The sequence below is a fragment of the Aethina tumida genome, chromosome 8 (assembly GCF_024364675.1).
Source record: "Aethina tumida isolate Nest 87 chromosome 8, icAetTumi1.1, whole genome shotgun sequence".
NCBI classification, from domain to species: domain Eukaryota; kingdom Metazoa; phylum Arthropoda; class Insecta; order Coleoptera; family Nitidulidae; genus Aethina; species Aethina tumida.
In genome coordinates, this window is record NC_065442.1 from 6,372,612 (window position 1) to 6,396,028 (window position 23,417).

At 34.9% G+C, this 23,417-nt stretch overlaps 1 long non-coding RNA gene across 1 annotated transcript in view; it reads right to left on the reverse strand.

The window, feature by feature from the left end:
* LOC126266372 (uncharacterized) overlaps positions 1–23,417 on the reverse strand; it is a 41,939-nt gene that overhangs the window by 7,380 nt on the left and 11,142 nt on the right. The window contains exon 2 of the long non-coding RNA XR_007548777.1: positions 16,884–16,961. This is a non-coding gene — a long non-coding RNA (uncharacterized LOC126266372). The remainder of the gene's footprint in view (positions 1–16,883; positions 16,962–23,417) is intronic.

Sequence of the window (23,417 nt, forward strand, 5' to 3'; positions counted from 1 at the left end):
AATATAATATAATTCTCTCAGCGTGACGTAATATTTTATTACATCTGATTCAGGTGAGAAATGGAGAGTTGGGGATATGTAATATTTGACTCTATAATTTGGTAATAGAAATTCCCCAAAATTTTCGAAATGAGCAGAGAAAATCTAGTCTTTAGTAATAATAATAATTTAGTAGATTTCAGAATAGTGAGTCATGGACGTTATAACTTGGTAGATTTTATGTTATAGAAGACAATCAGATAATGTTTTTGCTTTAATATATTTCCGGTAAGGGACTTTTTACATAACCAAATTACGTAATTTAATTGTTTGTGTTTGTTCTTTTATATTATTTTATAAACCGTAATGTTAATATGTTTGTTTATTTTCACTCATTGAATTTGAAGTAAAGATTCATTTGTATTAATCCATTTCATGCTTTCTGCTTAGTTATTGCTTTTGTCAAAATTCAGAAAGTTACTTTACAGCAGTAACATTTGTTATAATTATTATATTACAGATTTAGTTTAGATGAGTGTCGAAGTGATGTATCCACAGAACACCCACACCATAAGTGAGTCCGCACCAAATGATGGTATTTACGAAGTTACATTGAGAACGCGTCTTTCGCAAGTGTTCAGACAAAATCTAGATTCATCTGTAAACAGAACTCGTTCCCAATCCACTTCTACCAAAATTAGCCGGGCTCTGCGATGATCCACGGTTAAGATCGGACCTCGAGAAGGAACTCGGGTGGCAAATTAACTTCCATAAGTCGTCGTCGAATGGTTTCAATACTTATTTGAGCCCCCGTTTTCTAACCGAGGCTGTAAACTTCTTGTAATCACAAACTGTTACTTCAAAGTTAAATGTCTCAAAAAAATGATCTTGAGAAGGTGTAGTCCAATTTTTAACCGGATTCCTAGTTGCAGTGTGGCCATTCTACAAACCAACCATTTACCAGTAATTTTGTAATTGAATATTATTTTCCACACTTTAGATATAAAATAAACGTTTACTCTTATTCTATGGTCCAAACAGAATGCGTAATATGATATCTGCATTAATGTTCGTAAAAATATATTGATTTGTTAATTTTTGCTTATTCTATAACTATATAATTATTTCTATAATATATTATGTAAAATATGTATATGCATGTACTACATTTGTTTTAAATAATTAGAATTTAATGAATAATTTGTACAGTGAACAATATTGATATTAACAAAACGCTAAGTTAATTAATCCAATTTTGTTTGAAATGAAAATAATAGTATTTCTCTCAGAATTATATTATTATATAATTATAAAGATAATTTTAATAATCATATATATCATTGGAGTGTCTGTTTGTAATGTTGAAATAACCGCCTTTTACTACATGCATATGAATATAAATACTGTACATAGTAATAATTATAAATAATTATAAATTAGATCCATAGTTACACACCGGTAGTATCCGAAGTACCTCCTTTGAGGAACCATCAGCATCCAAGTTCTTCGGATTTGTTTTACGAAACTGTAGATCGCTAAATTCTCAAATTGCTAAGAGCGGTTTGTCAGGTAAATAATTTATTTTAATATGCAGGTAGTAGAAGTTCGATACACCTCAAAATGTTTACAGGTAACAATATCAGTATATATTGCTTAAATTGTTTTAAAATGCCTTTTAAATCATTGAAGTCTATGCCATCGTTGGATGACATTTTTCAATCGCCACCTAAGGCATCTGCTACAAAATTGCCCCCTGAGGTAATTAATTTCCTCAATGAAGCTAGGAAAACTTTAGAAATGCCCCTAATTGAGGAATTACGAAGTACTCCTAAGAAAGGATCCATCAATTTAAGGATTAGCAATGAGAAGTTGAAAGATAAATGTAAAACATACAAGAGACCGGAATGTTTTAATCGGAAGATGAAGAGTTTGAAGCCTATGTCAATGCTAGGTGATAATGAGAAATCATGTTACAATTTAGGAAGTAACAAAGAGAAATTGAAGATGAACTGCTTGGCAATTGAAACAAAAAACGTATTAGTTGATAAGGAAATTGGCCTTTCCAGTGAGGTCGTCCAATTCCTCCATGAGACGCATATTCAGTGAAGAAGACAGATATACCTTATCTTACAGAAGGGGGCATAGAAGGTCTTTTCCAGCCACAAGGGGACATAGAAGATCCTTTCCGGTGAGAGGAGAAAGTAGGAGTGTCTATCCGCTGAGAAAGAATCGCAAGAAGACACTCTTCTACTAAAAGGTACCACCCAAAGATATCCACAGTTCGGAGAGAAGGAAATTAGTTAACATTAACAAAGGACGGGAAGGCCTAGATGACATGGGACCCATGTTAAGGCAATTCTAGCACCACAAGAAAACCCAACCGATTTTGAAGTTAGACCCAATATAACATATTCACTTTTTCTTTAGTTGACATTGTTGTAAATCAAATATTATATCCCCAACTCTCCATTTCTCACCAGTCTGAATCAGATGTAATAAAATATTACGTCACACTGTCAGAATTATATTACATTCTCGAAAAAACTCATCAAGAGACTGGACCCAAACGAACGTTGGGAATGAAAAAGTAGGTAAATAAATGGTATTGTAATACCATCATGTCTACAATGTCAACTAAAGAAAAAGCTTAAGAAAAAAGGGCTGATTACAAAGCTATCAATATCCATTCAGTTTAACAAAAAAGGTCAAGTCGATCTTATAGATTGTGGTACCCTGATAATCGCAGTAAATAATACTCCACATTCCCTCCATCTTTTTCAGCTTTAGAGGAGTAACCTTTTGAGCTTCTTCTTCGGGAGTCCTGATCTCTTTTCTGGGGGTCCTGATTTCTTCTCCGGGGATCCTGGTTTCTTTTGGGTGACTAGTGAATGTTGGTATTAGACATTACATTTATTATTACAATCATATTAGAAATAAAATAACCTCAAATTTGAATAAGATTAACATATCTTAAAAGTGCCGAGTCTATTCTGGTTAAATCAATGGTCCGGCAGACTATTTAACCTACAATTTAACATTAATTTATTCAACAGATGAGAAAAAGTATATTAATATATATCTTATTCAAATTTGAGGTTATTTTATTTCTAATATGATTGTAATAATAAATGTAATGTCTAATACCAACATTATAAGCAACATATCAATTTTAGAAAATGTGTGTAACTTCGCGAACATTCGCCCCTCCCCCCCCCCCTATATATATATATATATATATATAGGTTAAGTTATCTTACTTTATAGATTGTCTGTGTGCTGAATTTATTATAATTTTGGTAAGTACAATCTTAATTTATTGATATCGTTTATTAATTAATTAATATATTTGACATTGTAGACATGATGGTATTACAATACCATTTATTTACCTACTTTTTCATTCCCAACGTTCGTTTGGGTCCAGTCTCTTGATGAGTTTTTTCGAGAATGTAATATAATTCTGACAGTGTGACGTAATATTTTATTACATCTGATTCAGACTGGTGAGAAATGGAGAGTTGGGGATATAATATTTGATTTACAACAATGTCAACTAAAGAAAAAGCTTAAGAAAAAGGGTCTGGTTACAAAGCTATTAATATCCATTTAGTTTAACAAAAGAGGTCAAGTCGATCTTATAGATTGTGGTACCCTGATAATCGCAGTAAATAATACTCCACATTCCCTCCATCTTTTTGAGCTTCAGAGGAGTAACCTTTTGAGCTTCTTCTTCAGGAGTCCTGATCTCTTTTCTGGGGGTCCTGATTTCTTCTCCGGGGATCCTGGTTTCTTTTGGGTGACTAGTGAATGTTGGTATTAGACATTACATTTATTATTACAATCATATTAGAAATAAAATAACCTCAAATTTGAATAAGATTAACATATCTTAAAAGTGCCGAGTCTATTCTGGTTAAATCAATGGTCCGGCAGACTATTTAACCTACAATTTAACATTAATTTATTCAACAGATGAGAAAAAGTATATTAATATATATCTTATTCAAATTTGAGGTTATTTTATTTCTAATATGATTGTAATAATAAATGTAATGTCTAATACCAACATTATAAGCAACATATCAATTTTAGAAAATGTGTGTAACTTCGCGAACATTCGCACCTCCCCCCCCCCCCTATATATATATATATATATATATATATATATATATATATATATATAGGTTAAGTTATCTTACTTTATAGATTGTCTGTGTGCTGAATTTATTATAATTTTGGTAAGTACAATCTTAATTTATTGATATCGTTAATTAATTAATTAATATATTTTACTAAATAGATAATTGTATTTAATTAAAAATGTATTTTTATTGTATATATATATATATATATATATATATATATATAGACTGTTTCAAAAAAATCGACAATTTTTTTTTTTGTTTACATCGAAAATCTTTTTGAAAATGGTAAAAAAAATACTGTGAAAGTTACAGCTCTTACTAACACATCGTAAATTTTAATATCCCAGATCTGAAATCTGACAATTATGTTGTCTTAAATCTTCGAAAAGATTTTTTGGCGTACTGATTCATTGTCTTTTGTTCACCACAATATAATCGACTTAATGTGTGTCATTCGCAAATAGACAATAGGTCGATGCTCATCAAGTTATTAATCCAAATGTGAATCCACGCAATAACGTATGTATAAAAAACGAAAACAGAATACATCTACAAGAGGGCATTTGGATATTTTGTACGTAAAAAAACAAATCAATTTGAATTTGAAATTATTCCCGCCGTTTTTGTCAAATATTAAACACAGGAAACTGTAAAGCTGATATCTATTGAATAATTTAAACACTACAAATCAATTTTTGTCCAGTGTTCTTTTCCAATTTTAGTAGGAGGTTGGAACTTCTTGGGTGTTCTGTGACGAAACGTTTACCAATAACCATACGAGTGTGTGTGTTCAAATATGAATCCATCTGATTGGTGGTGTTGTACAGTGTTCAATCAACAATTTGATTTTGAAATCTTTTGTTAGTTCTTTGTTCCTGTTCAAGATTTAAACTACAAGAACTTATTATTAGGCTTTTGTTTTGCTCCTTTCATACTGCTTTTGCTGTATTTACTTCACAATTTATTTAATAAAATTTAACTGAAATTTTTTTAATTTAAGTGAAATCATTAAAATATATTTGCTATAATTTTGTCCAATAAAAAATAAAAAATGGACACAAAATAGCAGAAAAAAAATTATAAGTATAGGTACAAATTCAAATATTGCATATTATATTGTTATAATTATTCAAATATATGAAAAAGTCTTAGACATTAGAACTTGAACACAATTTGTTGTTTAAGTTAAATTAGTAATGATAATTTTGAGACTAATAATCCAGGATCTATTTGTCAAATAGTAAAAAAGATATTGGTTCGGACATTTTGAAAGAATAAAGAATGACAAACAAAAAAATTGTACTATTTGATTGTGTTTATTTTGGGCAATTATACCAAATTTTAAATATACAGCAACAATAAAGTAGAATGCAAAAGACGTAATTTAGTTATAAAATACTGTTGAATAACATACAAAGCAACAATAAAGAGAAGTTGCACAGAATTTTGTAAATCAAGATTATTTCAGTGAATATGACTGCTAATATAATGTGTCTTGTAATAATTAATATTTACTAACTAATCAAATGAAATGAATTTATTTATTGTTCATCATTATGTGATACTTGATTATTAAAGCCGGTCTTTGGTCATTTAGAAAGGGGTTCTTTTAATTAAAATAAAGGGTTCACCGGTCGAAAGTATTTGGCGTCCTTTGTCCACTTCACTTCATTTCCATCGATGGTTATGTTTTCTGTTGCGGTCAATCTTCTGTTTTGGAAGAGTATTGCTTGACACTGCATTTACCACTTGACGCACCATTTACGAATGTCATCCATGGCAGTCTGAAGGCGTCTTTGGATGACTCCAGTGTTTCGCAAGCTGGTCTCAGGAGCCGTGTCATCTGCGAATTGGGCGATGCTATTATTTATTTTTAAGAGGTTACAAAAGGCTTTTTTGGAGGGGCTTTTGATCATTGCATTTGTAGGTTTGAGATTGTTGACAATGACCAGCAACTTTTTGAGTGAAGTTGGTTTTATGTCTCCAGAGGTAGGTGCTTTGTTCTGTATTTCTCTATCTGTATAGTTCACTGTTTCAGTGTTATCGTCATCGTCGCCCTCAAACTCATATAATCTGCATTTGTTTTCCATGGTGTCGAAGAAGGCCTCCGCTATTTCTTCGTCCTGGTACACTATTCCATTTGGGCCGTGTATTGAGTGAATGGCAGTTTTCTCTCTTCTTAATGGATCATTTGCCATGCTGAGTGATTTTTCGTGGAGAACTCTTTGAGCTTCTTTTCTCAGACGCCTTGCCTGAAGTCTTTCAGTACCCTTTTGAGGTGTTGGCTGTGGTCATTCAAGCTGTAAATTTCTTGGTCGCAATGGTTCCTCGCATATCGTCTCCTCAGCCTCCTATTTTTGAACAAGAAGTTTATGATATTTTCAGGGATGTCGTATAAGTTTTGGAGCGTTATTGACGACATCGTAGTGTTATTTTCATACGCGTCCGTAATTTGAAAGTCCCCCATTACGTGGCAAATCTCCTTAAAAGTTTTGATATTTGCTATGTTTGCAAATGTTTCATTTTGCTCTTTTTGCACAGCAGTGGTACAGCTTTGCCATGGCTGCTTTTTGAGTCATTTCGTGTTCAATTGCCAGGTCAGCTTGGAATCTGGTTGAACCACGAGGTATTTGGCATCCTTTGTCCACTTCACCTCATTTCCATCGATGCTGATGTTTTCTGCTGTGGGCAATCTTCTTTTCTGGAAGAGGATTGCTTGACACCCGATTTACCACTTGACGCACCATTTACGGATGTCGTCCATGGCAGTCTGAAGACGTCTTTGGATCACTCCAGTGTTTCCCTAGCTGGTCTCTAGAGCTGTGCCATCTGCGAATTGGGCGATGATGATGTTTCCGCTGGTAGACATATCAGCTACATATATGCACGCGAGTGTTGAGGACAGGACAACACACTGCGGGGAGCCGGTTTCAATGGAGTTGATTGTGGAAAGAGATTTCCGGACTCTAACTGATTTTGCGACCGCTGAGGAAGCTTTGAATCAAGTGGTCGCTGTACCCCGGGAATGTGGAGCCCTGATGCCAGACTCTGTCGAAGATGCGTGCAATGTCCTTGAATATTGGACCTGTCTCTTCACTTCTGTTGAAACCAGAGGTTATTTGTCGACAACTATTAAAACTTGGTGTTCTGTGGAGTGGTCTGGCCTGACGCCGTATTGGTGGTTAGGTATATTTTTTTAAAATTCTTTCCTGGCATTAGAAACATTATTACAATGGCTTATTTTCAGGCCTTTGGAAATTGGCAGAATCGGACAATGCTTGCTATTAGTTATTTTTAAAAGGGCTTTCTTGGGTAGGCTTCTGATCATTGCATTTGTGGGTTTGAGGTTGTTGACGATGATCAGCAACACTTTGAGTGAGGTTGATTTTATGCCACCAGAGGTAGGTGCTTTGTTTTTATTTCCCTGTCTGTATAGTTCACTGTTTCAGTGTGATCGTCAACGTCTCCCTCAAACTCATTTAATTTGCATTTGTTTTCTAAGGTGTCGACGAAGGTCTCCGCTTTTTCTTCGTCCTGTCAGACTATTCCATTTGGGCCGTGTATTGAAATAGCTGTTCCCTCCTTAAGGCTCTTTGCATTTGCCATGAAGTTTGATTTTTCGTGGAGAGCTTCTTTTCTCAGAAGTCTTGCCTGACATCTTTCAGTACCTTTTTGAGGTGTTGGCTGTGGTCATTCAAGCTGTAAATATCTTGGTCGAAATAGTTCCTCGCATATTGTCTCCTCAGTCTTCTATTTTCGATTTTCAGGGATGTCGTGGAAGTTTCGGAGTATTATTGGTGACGTCGTGGTGCTATCAAAAGCGTCTGTAATTTGGTTTTGAAAGTCGTCCACTGCGTGGCCAATCTCGTTAAAAGTTTCGATCTTTGGTATGTTTATGAGCGACCTGTTTAGTATAAATTGGAAGCTTTTCCAGTTCGTTTTCCTCTCCTGTGGCCATGATTAGTGTTAGTTTTTAGCCCTACTGTTACAATCCACATTTTTGCATTTTCTTCCCTTATGAGTGATAATTAGGGAGTTTATATATGGAAGTAACTTTGTATTTCCATGAATGTGTTATGCATTATGATGTTTGAGTTCATGTAGTACAGCTATGAGCAATGTTTGGGGCACTTAGACATATACAACGACATTGATCCAGACACCAAGGACTCCTCGAATGATGATAGAAATAAAAGGATGATCTGTTTATTCCTACAGACCAGTTACGTACCTTAACAAATGTCACTATTCAAAATAAAGAAAAAAAGAAGAACCATCTACCAGTACTACCCAGGGGAATTCAAATGGGTGACATTGTAAATTAAGAGACAGTGGTAAGTATCAATGATCTTTTTCTTTTGGACAAATATTTTTCTTTGACACATGAATGTTAAATAAAGTTTAATGAGAGTAAATAATTTTGAAATATTGAAACTAATAATATCTACATGTTAAGCCTGCCTGGTGGGCAAATTTTCGGCCTTGTTCGTAAATATGAATGGCAACTTCTGTTGTCGGAGACCTAATTACCACATTGACGTCTTCAGTGGGCAAATTTTCGGCCTTGTCCATAAATTTATATGGCAAATTCTGATGTCGGAGAGATAATTACCACATTGGGATATGCTGTGCCGTCTTCACTGATAGGTGAGGATTGTTCTTCCATTAATTTGTCAACAACGGGAATTAATAAATTAATAATCACAACGGAACAACCAACAACAGATACAAAATTAAAGGCGATGGTGACTCAATTAAAGGACATGGAAGAGACCGTTAAGGAACAAGCGGCTCAAATCCAACTACTACTGACTGAACTAATGGCCGCCCGTCCGGTAAATTCCCACTCAGCTAACCCTCACCTTAAGGTAAGTGACAACAATAAAAGAAGGCAAAGAGCCACACCAGTACCAGTCTCTCAGATGTAGATGGAAACAACGTCCCCTCCTTTTAACCCGAATGACCCGGTATCACCAGTCGTACTGACTTATAAGCGAAAAATTAATCTTTCGTCAGCTTAGGAAAGTGGGGGAAGGAACACAAACGAAACTGTATCCTAGGACAATCACACAAGTCTACTGAAGCTGAGCAAGCACTGTCAGATGGAAATCATAAGTTAAAATTCCAAGATAAACAATTGCTTACCTTGACAACTGGATATCAAAACAGAATGATTAGGAAAGCAAAAGAAATCCGTAAACACGAAAATAGGTTCAACAGAAAAAAAGAAGTATTGAAGCTGGATAAAATGTGGACGCCAGTGCTCAAAAACACCACAATTGCTAAACAGATAAGAACGGCCAACGAACAGGACGAAATTTCTAGAACATCAGTTGTTTAAGTTGTTTCTGTAAACCTGATCTTAGGAATGAGATCAAGAAACTGGAGACAACTTTTAGGCGAAATCAAAGAGCTGAACATTAAGTGCTACCGATAAGTCTTTGTAGTACCTCCTAAATTAAGATCCAGTGATACGGTGTTAATCCTACAGAACTTGCAAACGACAATTAATCAGGTTGTTAGGACTCTTCCGAATTTGGTTTCGCATCCCGTTCCATCCCTCGGATTCAATGGAGAAACAAATTAATATCGATAGTTGGAACGCCAGAGGGGTAAGACAGTATCCCTTAGAACTCTCAGAGTTCCTGCGGCAATTCATTGATCATAAGAGAATTGAGACTTCCTCCTTTCTAGGCAAGTCGATTAGTGTCGAACTTGTCACTAATGGTCGAACTCTGAGAGTCAGTGCTCAATTGCATTGAGTTGGAACGCTCGGATGGAAGCGGAGATAAAATTGAGTTACGACATTCTATCAGTAGGCCTTATATAAGCCCACACAACTCTCAGAGTTCGACCATTAGTGACAAGTTTATGAATGGGCGGGATGTATCTGTTGTTGGTTGTTCCGTTGTGATTATTAATTTAATTCTCGTTATTGACAAATTAAGGAAAGAACAATCCTCATCTATCACTGTTTGTTATGCAAATTTACAGACAAGCCCGAAAATTTGCCCGCGATAGGCTTAACATGTAGGTATTATTAGTGTCAATATTGTTTCAAAATTATTTATTCTCATTAAAAGACACAAGTCGTCGTAAGGACAATAAATATCGCGATCCTTAGTCAAATCCGAAACAATTTCTAAATTAGAGTGTCAACATTATAATTTAGCCGTCGGGATAAGAATAGCATGACTCTCGTCGTACTCGCACCTCCCACCCACGCTCCTTCTGACAGGGGTGGCAGTTGTGGCCTCTGCCGGAGGTGGTAGCCGTGACCTCTGCCGGTACCGTCCGTACTTTCCGCCAACGCCCTCGCGGATATGTCTGGAGAAATTATGGAAATGATGAGCAAGTTGTGGAGATTTCTGTGAATGCATCGGTGAAGAATGGGATTGGGGAATTAGTATAGTAGCTAGAGAAAAAAAGGTGTGAAATAATACATAAAAGATATGTAAGAGATATTGGTACTGACTCCAGAGGAATTAGCTATTTTGGAAAGTGTAAAGTCGGCAGCAAGAAGAGTACATGAAAGAAGAGTAATGTAACGATCAGGACAGACAGAAGGAACATACGGTGTTTATCCTACAGAACTTGCAAACGACAATTAACTAGGTTGTTAGGGCTCTTCCGAATTTGGTTTCGCATCCCGTTCCATCCCTCGGATTCAATGGAGAAACAAATTAATATCGATAGTTGGAACGCCAGAGGGGTAAGATAGTACCCCTTAGAACTTTCAGAGTTCCTGCGGCAATTCATTGAACATAAGAAAATTGAGATTTCCTCCTTTCTAAGTAAGTCGATTAATGTCGAACTCGTCACTAATGGTCGAACTCTGAGAGTTGTGTGGGCTTATATAAGGCCTACGGATAGAATGTCGTAACTCAATCTTACCTCTCCATTCCATCCGAGCGTTCCAACTCAATGCAATCACAATTTGCAATTCCAAGCATACGGCATACTTTAGGATAAGATCAAGAAACTGGAGAAAAATCTTAAAAGAATTCAAGGAGCTGAATATTAAGTGCTATCGATAAGTCCTGGAAGTACCTCTACCCCTAACCTTAATCCCTATCCTTCCTATGCTGACGAGCAAGTACTAGCAACTAGAGGGGGAACTTTAAATGAAATCGAGAAGAAATGGGAAAGTGTGGAAGAAATATTTTTTGAGTGGACAAAAGAAAGAAAATAAGGTAATAAGGTATAAGAAGAAGACAAAGGAGGTTTATGAATACTTAAGGAAACTAAGTACACGGGTCCAAGAATAAAAATGGGCAAGTGCCAAAAAACATTTAAAGTTGCCACTTGACATTCGAAGAATTAAACATTTTTACTGGTTCAAGTGGAGGTTTATTGAACTCCCATCTAATGACATCCTTGTCGAATGATTCCAATGACGGTTCAAGCCACCCTGACGACGCTCCTTAAGTTAATCCAGCATTGACAATCAAAAGCATTAAGATTGTCTGGAAAAACGTGAAAACAGGATCAAAATGGAGGAGCGGAAGAAAAGAAGAAACAACGCAGAAAACCATTAAAATATCCAAAAATATACAAACTGTGGGGGTGATCATCCGGAAAATGCGCCGATCTATCCGATAAAGCCGAATAGACTAGCATAGAATACCACTCGGATGCAAGCCTGTACCACACTTGGAGAAACCTCTACGAATCCCCGGACGTCCCCTGTGCCCACCTACAGCCATGGCAGGAGTAACAACAACGATGAGCACGGGTCAAGCCATCCTGACGACGCTCCTTAAGTTAATCCAGTATTGACAATCAAAAGCATTAAAATAGTATGGAAAAACGTGACATCACAAAAACCCAAGCGCCAAATGTCGCCAAATCGATCCAGTTCCCTACCAAAGCAAAATTGAACCAAGCTCATTTCATGTCGTGCTTGTGGAGACTGAACATTTGGTCTATAAAAACTATAAGTAGTTGGCCTGAGTCAAAGTATCTTGAAACACTTGCTTGCATCCAAGTAAATAACCCCGAAATCTTCATCAAAGAAATGTGTCATGTGACAGGTTTAACAATTAATCAAATAAGATATAGTCGAGAAAAGCAATCTATAATCAATATTTAAAAGCAGCTTCGACGTCAGTAAAGTGAAATCCACCTGCACCCCTCCACCTCAAGAAGATATATATGATACTTTGACTGAATTTTTAGATAAAACCATCCGTTCTAGAAAACCAAGCGGCATATCCTGGTTCAAACCACTGCTGTGCAATGGCATTAGTCGATGGTGTAGTTATTTTAGGCGACAATATTGAAGAAATAACCAATCATCCAAAATGCAAACTACTGCAAAGCCAAATGGATCTGCTCCTTTACTCTCTCGCCCAACAATCAGATTTATACAGTCAGTTGCTAAAATTTGCAAAAGCTGCTGAAACTGAATGACTTGTCTTTCTACAATGTCGCCAGTCTACATTTTTAATCAGAAAGTTGCATCAGGGTCAGAAGAGAGTACAGGTGAAATAGTAATACTAATAACAAAATTGTCAACAAATTTAGGGATTAGAATTAATATAAGTATGGAATAAACTTTCACGTGTTTTTAAAACTATAGGACAATTCTCAAGAAAGATACGATAAATTTTTCTCAAAAAATGACTAAAAACTTGTGAAAATCTTAGATATCCCTCTATCTCCGATGTTAAAAAAAAGCTGAAGATTATTGTGAAAACGAAAAACACCAAAAGCAGCTAATGAAGTTATGGACCATTCGTGACCTCGAAGGTACAACTTTATCTGATGATATAATTATGATAAGTGTTTAGTTTTATGAGAATAATGAAAATAGTCGTATTATGGAAGGGCTCAAAAAATAAGTTTTACATTAAACAATCTGCTGAATCTCGAGTACAAATTCAGAAGAGGATTATTTGTAATCTTTCTGAACTGTATAATATTTAGTACTCACCCGGAAATAAAGATAGGTTTATCAAAATGAAACTAAGATAACACCAATCACAAAAAATGGAGGCTTTAGAAAGCAGGGGAGTTTAGTCTCAACGACATAGGCAATAGAGCACATGGCAGAACCTATTAATAAATTATCAGACTCCAAAAATTAGTATTTGGTTTTGTTATATTTGGTTTTGTTATATTTTGTTTAAATTATTATTATGAAAAATTCTTTAGTAGCGTTGGACAAATTTTAGTTCCTTGTTGATTTGACTGGTAAGCTCGGTTACTAGACCAACAAACTATTGTCTATCAAGAGGTACCTAGAAAACTAGACCTTAAGAATAAAACCTCGTAACTAGGTGTCGAGTTAAAGAGAATGAATGTTGATACTTATTTAACTCTATACTTTGGAAGCTGTAGATGCTGTAGATACTGTCGACAAAAGTGTGAAAACTGAAAATTAAAAGTTGCCTTTCCTAACAAATAATATATTTAATGTATTTTTGAAGAAAAAATTTCCTAAACCTTTTTGATAGAAAAAAAATCTTATGGGTTCGCGTCACCGCAGTATACTGTGACACTTTTTGGATGGGTGACATCTCGTGCGTTCGCGTCACCGACATGCTTATAGCAGTATGTGTCTGTAGCTATACAGCTGACAGTGCTGTGTATCTTTTGTGGAATTGAATGAATTAAGTAAAAAATTTATTTAAATATGTCCAATGATCGAAAACTACTACAAAACATACTAACAACGTTTCCACATCACACAACTCAGGACAATGTTGATAGTTGATTGTTGAGCATTTTGAAATGAAGCACCGCCGCTCCTTGGCTCATAACTGTTAACCCTTGCAGGGACCTACATGAGGCTAGTGAGGTGTCTCACACATGAGGTGTCCCATACTATGTACGTAACAGACAAGTCTGTTTCGAATACAACATTTCCTCTCTTTCGGAGCTGCGACGCAAGCATGCCCTCAATTTCCGGAGATCTATCTTTCAACTCTCTAATTCGGAAATTGCATACTTGCATGACATCCAACCCTGTGAATCCGACAGATACAAGAGACCTTGTCTCTTGGCTGTCTAGACCTCTGCGTCTCTTTGGGACATCTTTTTTTACTATGTAGCGATTGCTACGAACCTCTTTATTTTTCCCTTCTTTCTATTTTCCTAAACCTTTATGGTTAACTACTCTTAGGCCATGATCTTCGGATCGGTGCCCGGAGAGGGGTTTTTAGTCGGTAAAGTCCGGCACTACGTCTTGTAGATTTCCAACTCTTTGTTCCAATAAAAAAAAACCTTATGTATTTGTAACTTAAAAAATTTGGAATAAAGGATGCGTAACCTATTCACATACCGGTACAACCAGAAATAAGGCTGATCAAAAATGGTAGTGATCGCCAGGAGGGACGCCAATACAGGGAATTGGTAGGAGTACTTATGTATGCGACGATTGGTACTAGACCAGATATAGCCCATGTAACCACTGTTTTAGCACAGTTTAATGATTGTCATACAAATATTCATTTGGGTGCCGCAAGGGGAGTTTAACGTTAACTTCAAAGAACCAAGGATTGTGAACTCCGGTACTCTACGTGCGATAAAGGTATAATTGGATATGTAGATGCAGATTGGGGACGGTGTTTAATTGACAGGATGTCATATACCGGATATGTTTTTACCCTCTCTAATGCGGCAGTTAGCTGGAAATCTCAGAAAGAAAGGTCCATAGTCATAGCTTTATCCTCAACTGAGGCTGAATATGTCAGCATACCAAATTTTATAAAAGAAATTGGTTTAAACGAATTACAAGAAATTATAATTAACAATGATAATTTTGGTGCGAAAGTATTGGCTGAAAATCCCGTGTTTCACCAAAGAACAAAGCACATAGACATCAGGTACCACACTATTAGAAATATCATTTCAAAAGAAGATATTAAACGTGCTAATCAAGGCACTTCCCGGGCTTAAGCATTATAATTGCTTATTTAAAATTGGAATAGGAAAGAGTTTGTAAGGCACTGGACAATTTTTGGTTCGTTGTTGATTTGGCTGGTAAGCTCGGTTACTAGACCAACAAACTAATGTCTATCAAGAGGTACCTAGAAAACTAGACCTTAAGAATAAAACCTCGTAAATAGGTGGCGAGTTACAGAGAATGAATGTTGATACTTATTTAACTCTATACTTTGGAAGCTATAGATGCTGTAGATACTGTCGACAAAAGTGTGAAAACTGAAAATTAAAAGTTGCCTTTCCTAACAAATAATATATTTAATGTATTTTTGAAGAAAATATTTTTTGTTAGCAGCAGTATAACTTAATATTTATGATTTTAGCGTTAAAAATCTACTTTTTTCTCATCTAGCTTATAAAATATCGTATATAGATTACAAAAAAATATTAATTTCTGTTATCATAGGGATAAAATTGATTATGTCAATATAAAACAATAGTATTTTACACTACAAGGGAAGAAAGTTTGAGATTCCTGCCCTGCGTGTCATCTGGCCCGAGGCGTAGCCGAGAGCAGCGCTCTCAAACTTTCTTCCCGTGTAGTGTATACTATTTTTCTTACTACCTCGGTCGAAAGTACGTATTTTGCTCCCCGGTTCCATGTCAGAAAAGTACTATTTTCTATCGTGGAACCGGGGAGCAAAATACGTATTTTCGACCGAGGTAGTAAGAAAAAACATTTATGCATACTATCAGGCCGGGTGATTGCTGAATTTTTTTTTCTGCTGATGTTTGTACGCCATGTAGACGTCTGCCGTGATAAATATAAGTTTTTAATACTATTAGGAATAAAATATGTCAATGGCAGACATGGTCATTTTCATTCAAAATTTTTATTTTTTGGAATTTTCAAAATTGTCTGCCACTATGTTAAACACGTGATGGTCGTCTGCCATTGGTATTTTCTGATAGTAATAATATCATATTTTTAAATTTCCAAGTGGCAGACGTGGTCAAATGGATTTGAAATAAGCGAAAAAAGGATACCTGTGTCACATGCGCACTACTTGCGTCCGCCACTTTGGGCTTAGTGAGTGCCCATCTCATGTAGGGTAGGTATAGAGGCCTCAATGCACAAAAACTCAGGTCTGGTCAAATACATACAGTTATCCGCCCACGGGCTCTTAGACTATGTATTTTTGAACGAAAAACTTGCGTAAGCTTTTTGATAAAAGAAAATCTTATGGGTTCGCGTCACCGACATCCTCACTACTGGCACACGTGCAGTGTACTATGACACTTTTTGGATGGGTGACATCTCGTGCATTCGCGTCACCGACATGCTTATAGCAGTATGTGTCTGTAGCCATACAGCTGACAGTGCTGTGCATCTTTTGTGGAATTGAATGAATTTAGTAAAAAATTTATTTAAATATGTCCAATGATCGAAAACTACTACAAAACATACTAACAACGTTTCCACATCACACAACACAGGACAACGTAAATTAAAGAATAAACAATGAAACTAGAAAAGAATGACTATGATTGTTCTATTTTCAGGGTTGCATATTGGAACATATTGGAACATCTATTGCTTACTGATTAAAAACACATGAATGGAAGAAAATTACAAAGGAAAAATCAAGTAAACACAGATAAAATTAATGGAAATTTAAGGACTTTTGTAACCATTGTTTGAATATCTATATTTGTTTGAGTTTGTTGACGCAACAACTACAAACCCAAGCAAATACAGATATTTAATGGGAATTATTGCTTGAAAATTCAATATTATATTGAATAACTCATCTGCAGTAATCTACAGAATCTACATTTAAGTTACTCAAGTGACATAGTAAATACGCATACCTTTCAGATTTAATTGTAGATGGAGCGGACTGCTTCACACATAACCTAAATGTATGTCAATTTAGTTTTCAACGCCACCTAAAACATAAAGTTAACTGGAACAAATATGTTAGCAGAAACAACAGTAATAAATTAAATCCATTATATTTCTAATATTTTACATAGTATATTTTAATGGTTATTTTAACCTTGCAAAACATTTTACAATAACTAACTTGTTAAAATTCATGGAAAACCTAAGTAGTACCAACCCAATGTTATAAATAAGAAACATAACTAGGCACGATTTCGGGATGCGGTCATGTTGCCATATTCAACGCAGTGTTGCCAATTCTATTAGATTACAGAAGTCGGGATTGTTGTGTGTTACGACAATTTACTCCGTAATAAATACTACACTGATTTTATAAATCGTTTACTAGTATTAATTAATACCACGAAGTATAGATATAAGGAGTCCGAACGTAATGTTAAATAAATGGTAGCATTTTAGGGGACAAAAAGAATCTTTTGCCGGTAGAGCGCGCCAGTTTCGAAGAAGTACTCGTTTAAATCTTTACGCGGGTAATCTTGTTGATACTGACAGCTCTGAAAATATTATTTCGATAAATGTGAAATAAAATGTAAGTTTCAGGAAATTTTGAATTAAAAAAATAAATTAATGTTATCAACAGGTTTTTTAAGAATTAAAATTATAGTTTATTTTTTGTCTCTACGTGTAAAAATAATATACCAGCACAAACTTGTGAGCACTACAAAAATAAAAAACAAAGGACCAATGCAATTTTTAACTTAGTATTTGAGATCTTATTTGTCAGAGAGTGATTGTATTATTTATTATTGATTAATTAATGTGTCTGTGTTTATATTTACTTTTTCTCATCATAGCCAGATCCACTACAAAAAAAGGTTCTTTCCAAACCGCTCATTAATTGTGAAACACAATCCATTGAACAAATATTCACACCCATATCAATCGGAATATTTGTTTTTGCATTGGTAATCTATAACAGTAATAATTTCATAGTGCTATTCAAGTCATTAATTCTATTTCAGCTTCTTACTGTAACTTTTAAGTTTATATCAATTTTTGCATGACAAACTAGTTCCAATTTCGAATTTATATATGATAAAGAAATATTCGCATTTTTAATTATTGTCCAACTCCAATTTTTGCGTAGTGGTTGAGCTTCCAGAGTTTTCTTTATGAAATGAAAAGAAAACTTCTCAGGCTCATTGATTGTCTCAGGCTCATTCGTTGTCTCAGGCCCAATTACTTCGTTTAGGGGTTCATTAACAATACTTGTCTCAATAGCATGTAAGCTACAGTCACTAACTATATCCTCGATAATTATATCAGAAGTATTTAGAGAAACATCATCTGATAGCAAGCTCTCATTATTTTCTTTATCGTTATTAGCTCTATTACACTTTGGTACAGTTTTTTTTCGTAGATGAACTTTCTCATATTCATACACGTATATACTACCATCCGCTAAAATCTCCTGATTACTTTTAATCACATCTTCAGGATTAAAATGTAATTCGCATACGTAACTAGTAGTTTTTAAATCTTGATTAACAGCAAAGTTCCATTTCTTACGCATTTCATCATCCTTGTATGTGCTGGACTAATAAAACTGCCAAGTTTGTGATTTTTCTGTTTATTTTGCTCGAAGCATCTGAACGTTGTGTGTTGCTCTCGAGCTAACTTAAAAGTAAGTAAAAAGGAGGGGGTTACGCATTAGACGTTGCCAATGTTGACAAATGCTCTAACAATCCTATAAAAAAAATAATTACTTATTAATTACATAAGATACATAAAATAATAATATTTTTCAAATTATATTTTAATATAGCGCAAATTTATAAATAAAATATTTATTAACAACACTGATTTTTAATATTATTTTTAGGTTACTCACTTTCGGCACTTTGAATAAACCCACTTTCCCTACATTTCCACTTGCCTTTCGGCCACTGAGGCAACCATGAACAGCACAACACCTTCCCATTTTTTTATTGAGACTATTTTTAAAGAATTAAATTAATATTTTATACTTAGTTTTATAATTTTAATAATTTCAACATTTGCGAGCCAGCGCGTATTTACGTGTGACAATGATAAAACATCGGTACGTCCTGAACATTTGCGCAGCCAGTGGCAGAAAAGAGAACTATGATCTGGGTTTAATTTTGTATACCACGAATACTGCGGAAAAGCCTATACCGTTCGGACTCCTTACATCTATACTTCGTGATTAATACGAACAAAAACTAAAATATACTTTATGTCACTGGGAAGATGGCGCGCGAATTGCTAAGTGGTTAAATTCGTTGGGCATTGTAACCAACCTTATTTATTCTTTTGCGTTGTCAACTTCAGAAAATTAAATTAACTAAAACTCTACATTACTCGCCCTCTAGTGGCGGAGCCATGAAATGAAATAAAAAACATTTAAATATTTAAATACACCAAAATATGAAATGTTGAAATATTTCTTCTTCATAATCTAAATTTCACTTTTCTCGTAGATTTATGTGGGTCATTGGTGTTTATTTGGTTTGCAGCATAGTTATGTTCCGTGGATATGATGTCCTCTTTAAGTAAATAGGCGGGTTTTAGTCGATCTTTTGAGATATTACACTTCTTCGATTTAATATCCACTGTATAGTATTTCTCTAGTCTTTTTAATACTTGGAATGGTCCATCAAAAAGTTGTTCTAATGGCTTCCGAACAGTATCTCTTCTAACAAAGACGTGTGTACAATTTTCTAAATCTTGTGGAACAAAAATTTTGACTTAACATACTCATTTTTCTTTAAGCTTTGTGACAAAGGTTTCAGGATCTGCTGTGGTAGATGTTGGATTTAAAAATTCTCCTGGTGGCGTTATTGCTGATCCATAAACTAGTTCTGCTGGTGATATTTGGTGGTCCTTTTGTATTAGGGCTCTCAAACCTAATAAAATGGTGGGCAAAACTTCTGTCCATTTTTGAGTATTGTGGCACTTAATAGAATTTTTTAGCGTTCTATGCCATCGTTCTATCTTACCGTTTGTTTGTGGATGATATCTGACTCTTTTCGATCCAATTAGACAAGATAAGGCTTGAAATAGCTGACTTTCAAATTGCCTACCTTGATCTGTTATGATCTTTGAAGGGCAACCAAATCTGCTGATCCAGCCTGCATAAAATTTTCAGCTACAGTTTCTGCAGTCATATCAACCATGGGAATTGCCTCGGTCCAACAAGTATATCTGTCTATGTATGTGAGACAATAACTGTAACTGTTTGATGATGGTAAAGGTCCAATGATATCAATATTAATTTCTTGAAAACGTTCTTTAGGTAGTTCAATTTTGGTGAAAGGTGTAATTGTGTGTCTGTGTATTTTAGATTTCTGACACTGGATACATGCTTTTGTCCATGATTTAATATCTCATTTTCTACTTCTATCATTTTGGGCCAGATATAACGATCTGTAATCAACTTTATTGTTGCTCGTATCCCTGGATGAGATAGTTTATGAAGTTTTTCAAAAACTTTCTTTCTAAAACTTTGTGGTACAAATGGCCTGATTTTATTTTCTTCTGAAATATCACAGTAAACTTCTATAGAGTTTGGATATACTATTTTTTTCAGTTTAAGTCCTGTTGAATCTGATTCTAGAAGTCTTTGTAATTCTTGATCTAGAGTTTGGTGATGACTGAATTCCTCTAATTGTACAGTATTTGTTAATTCTATCGAATTAATTCTGCTTAACGTATCAGCAACAATGTTTGATTTTCCTTTTATGTGTATTATTTCTGTGCTGAATTGTCCTATAAAATCAAGTTGACGTGCCTGTCTAGGTGATGCTTTATCCATTTTTTGTTGAAAAGCATATGTTAAAGGTTTATGATCTGTGCATATCGTGAAATTTCGGCCTTCAAGCATTTGACGAAATTGTTTAATTGTAGCGAAAATAGCTAGCAGTTCACGATCGTACGTACTATATATGGCTTCAGCAGTTGAAAGTTTGCGAGAAAAGAAACTTAATGGTTTCTAAACGCCTTCATCATATTGTTCAATTACGGCTCCTATGGCACAGTCAGATGCGTCAGTAGTTAAGGAAACTGCAGCGTTAGTCTTTGGATGTACTAACTGCATAGCATTGGTTAGTTCTTGTTTAACTTTCTCAAATGCTTCAACTGTTTCATCTGTCCAATTTACCTTTGTTTTGTCGTTTTTAGGACTGTTTTTCAGGTAATCATTTAAGATTGCTTGTGTTTTTGCTGTATTTGGCATAAATCTCCTGTAGAAATTTATGACGCCAAGAAATCTACGCAATTCATTTTTTGTGCTTGGTTTCTTGAAATTTCTGATTATCGCTACATTCTCTGGTAATGGAGAGGTTCCTTGTTTACTTATTTCATAGCCAAGAAATTGCACTTTTTCTTCTCCAAAGCAGCATTTTGCCGGATTTATCTGTAATCCGTATTCTGTTAATCTTTTAAAGAGTGTATGTAGGTGTGTTTTATGTTCTTCAATACTGTTTTTAATCGATCTGGTGCTAATCGTCTGCATTTTGCTTTGAGTGGTGTACCAACGGTCTCGATTTTGTGTTGTGTTCGGTTTGCTTTACTGTTTTTGCATCTGTTTGGGTTTGTGATTTCGGGGTACTCCTTAATTATATCACAAAACTTGGGATGCAATGTGAATATTGAAACTTGGTTAATATTGATTTGTTTTCCTTTACTGGATAGTTTTGTTGTGCGGTCAATTAATTGGCTTCTACGGATATCGACTAATAAGTCATAACTGTGTAGGAAGTCTGATCCTAAAATTGGTTTATCGACATCTGCTATGCAGAAATTCCAATCAAAATCTCTGCGTAAGCCTAGACTCACTGTAAGTCTTTTATAACCATAAGTTTTTATCGTAGTACCATTTGCGGCATACAAAACTAACGTTGTTGGTGGCGTGCGACAGTGACTCTTAGGTAGAATAGATATATCTGAACCAGAATCTATTAAAAACTTTTGTTTGGTTGTGGGATCTAATACTACAAGTCTGCGACTAATATTCGCCACGCCGTCTGTCGCGTTAACGGACGTGGACTTTAGTTTTCCGTGTCTGGATTTTTATAATTGCATGGTGCAACGCAACGTTTTGCTTTATCTTGATATTTTTCATGGTACCAGCATAATTTACTATCCCTTTTTCTACTTCTAGAACGTGAACGTGGTCTATTGTCCAGTTGTATTTTTATTTCCCGTACTTCTTTTATAAGGTTTTGAAGGATTTCTTCAGTGGTGCTGTTTGTTGTGCCTGTTTGCTTTTTTATAGCATATGTACTAGGTCTTTCAATATCTGCAATTTTATCAGCCATTATGGATAATTTTTCCATAGTATCGTCACTTTTCGTTAGTATTGATTGCACATGAATGGGTAATCTTTGGAACCACAGCGTTTTGATGAGGTCGTGAGGTACAGCCGTTCCGGCTAAACTTTTCATTTGTGTTAAAAGTTCGGATGGTTTTCTTTCCCCTAACTCGATATCGGACAATAACTTTTTTTTCTTTTCTTGAGATTCGCTAAAAACAAAAATTAGTTTTTCTTTTATATTTGTATATTTCTCACTAGGTGGTGGGTTGATAACTTCGTCAGTGATTTGTTGCAATATGTCTGTATCTATGGCGCTCAATACGTGATGATATTTAGTTGAATCTGTTGATATTCCAGCCAATGCGAATTGTGACTCGATTTGCAAGAACCATATTCTTGGATCTTTCTTCCAAAAAGGTGAAGTTTTAATGCTGACTCGTTCAACTCGTGCTCCCGTTGTGGTAGCTGGGGTATCCCTTTGTTCGTTCTCCCTGGTCCACGTGTTTGTACCAATGTACGCTTCTTGATAATTTGCGTGTTGGATGGGGTCACCAATTTGTCGGGATTGTTGTGTGTTACGACAATTTACTCCGTAATAAATACTACACTGATTTTATAAATCGTTTACTTAGTATTAATCAATACGAACAAAAACTAAAATATACTTTATGTCACTGGGAAGTTGGCGCACGAATTGCTAAGTGGTTAAATTCGTTGGACATTGTTACCAACCTTATTTATTCTTTTGCGTTGTCAACTTCAGAAAATTAAATTAACTAAAACTACACAGATATCTTTTTGTCCATTTGTCACTTTCTATTTAAAATTTATATTAAATGAGTATAGGTTAGGTTTAAAATTAAATATTTTGCATAGATATTATATATTCAAGATACATCACTTCTACACACATCTATACCAAAAGTGTAATATAATTATTATAACTAATATAACTGCTGTAAAAGTAAAACATTCTGAATTTTGACAAAAGTAATAACTAAGCAAGAACCATGAATTGAATTAATACAAATGAATTTTCACTTCAAATTCAATGAATGAATTTATTTACCAGAAATATATTTACTTAAAGCAAAAGCATCATCTGACCGTCTTCTATAACCTAAAATCTAAAAAAGTTACAGCGCCCATGACTCAACATTCTGAA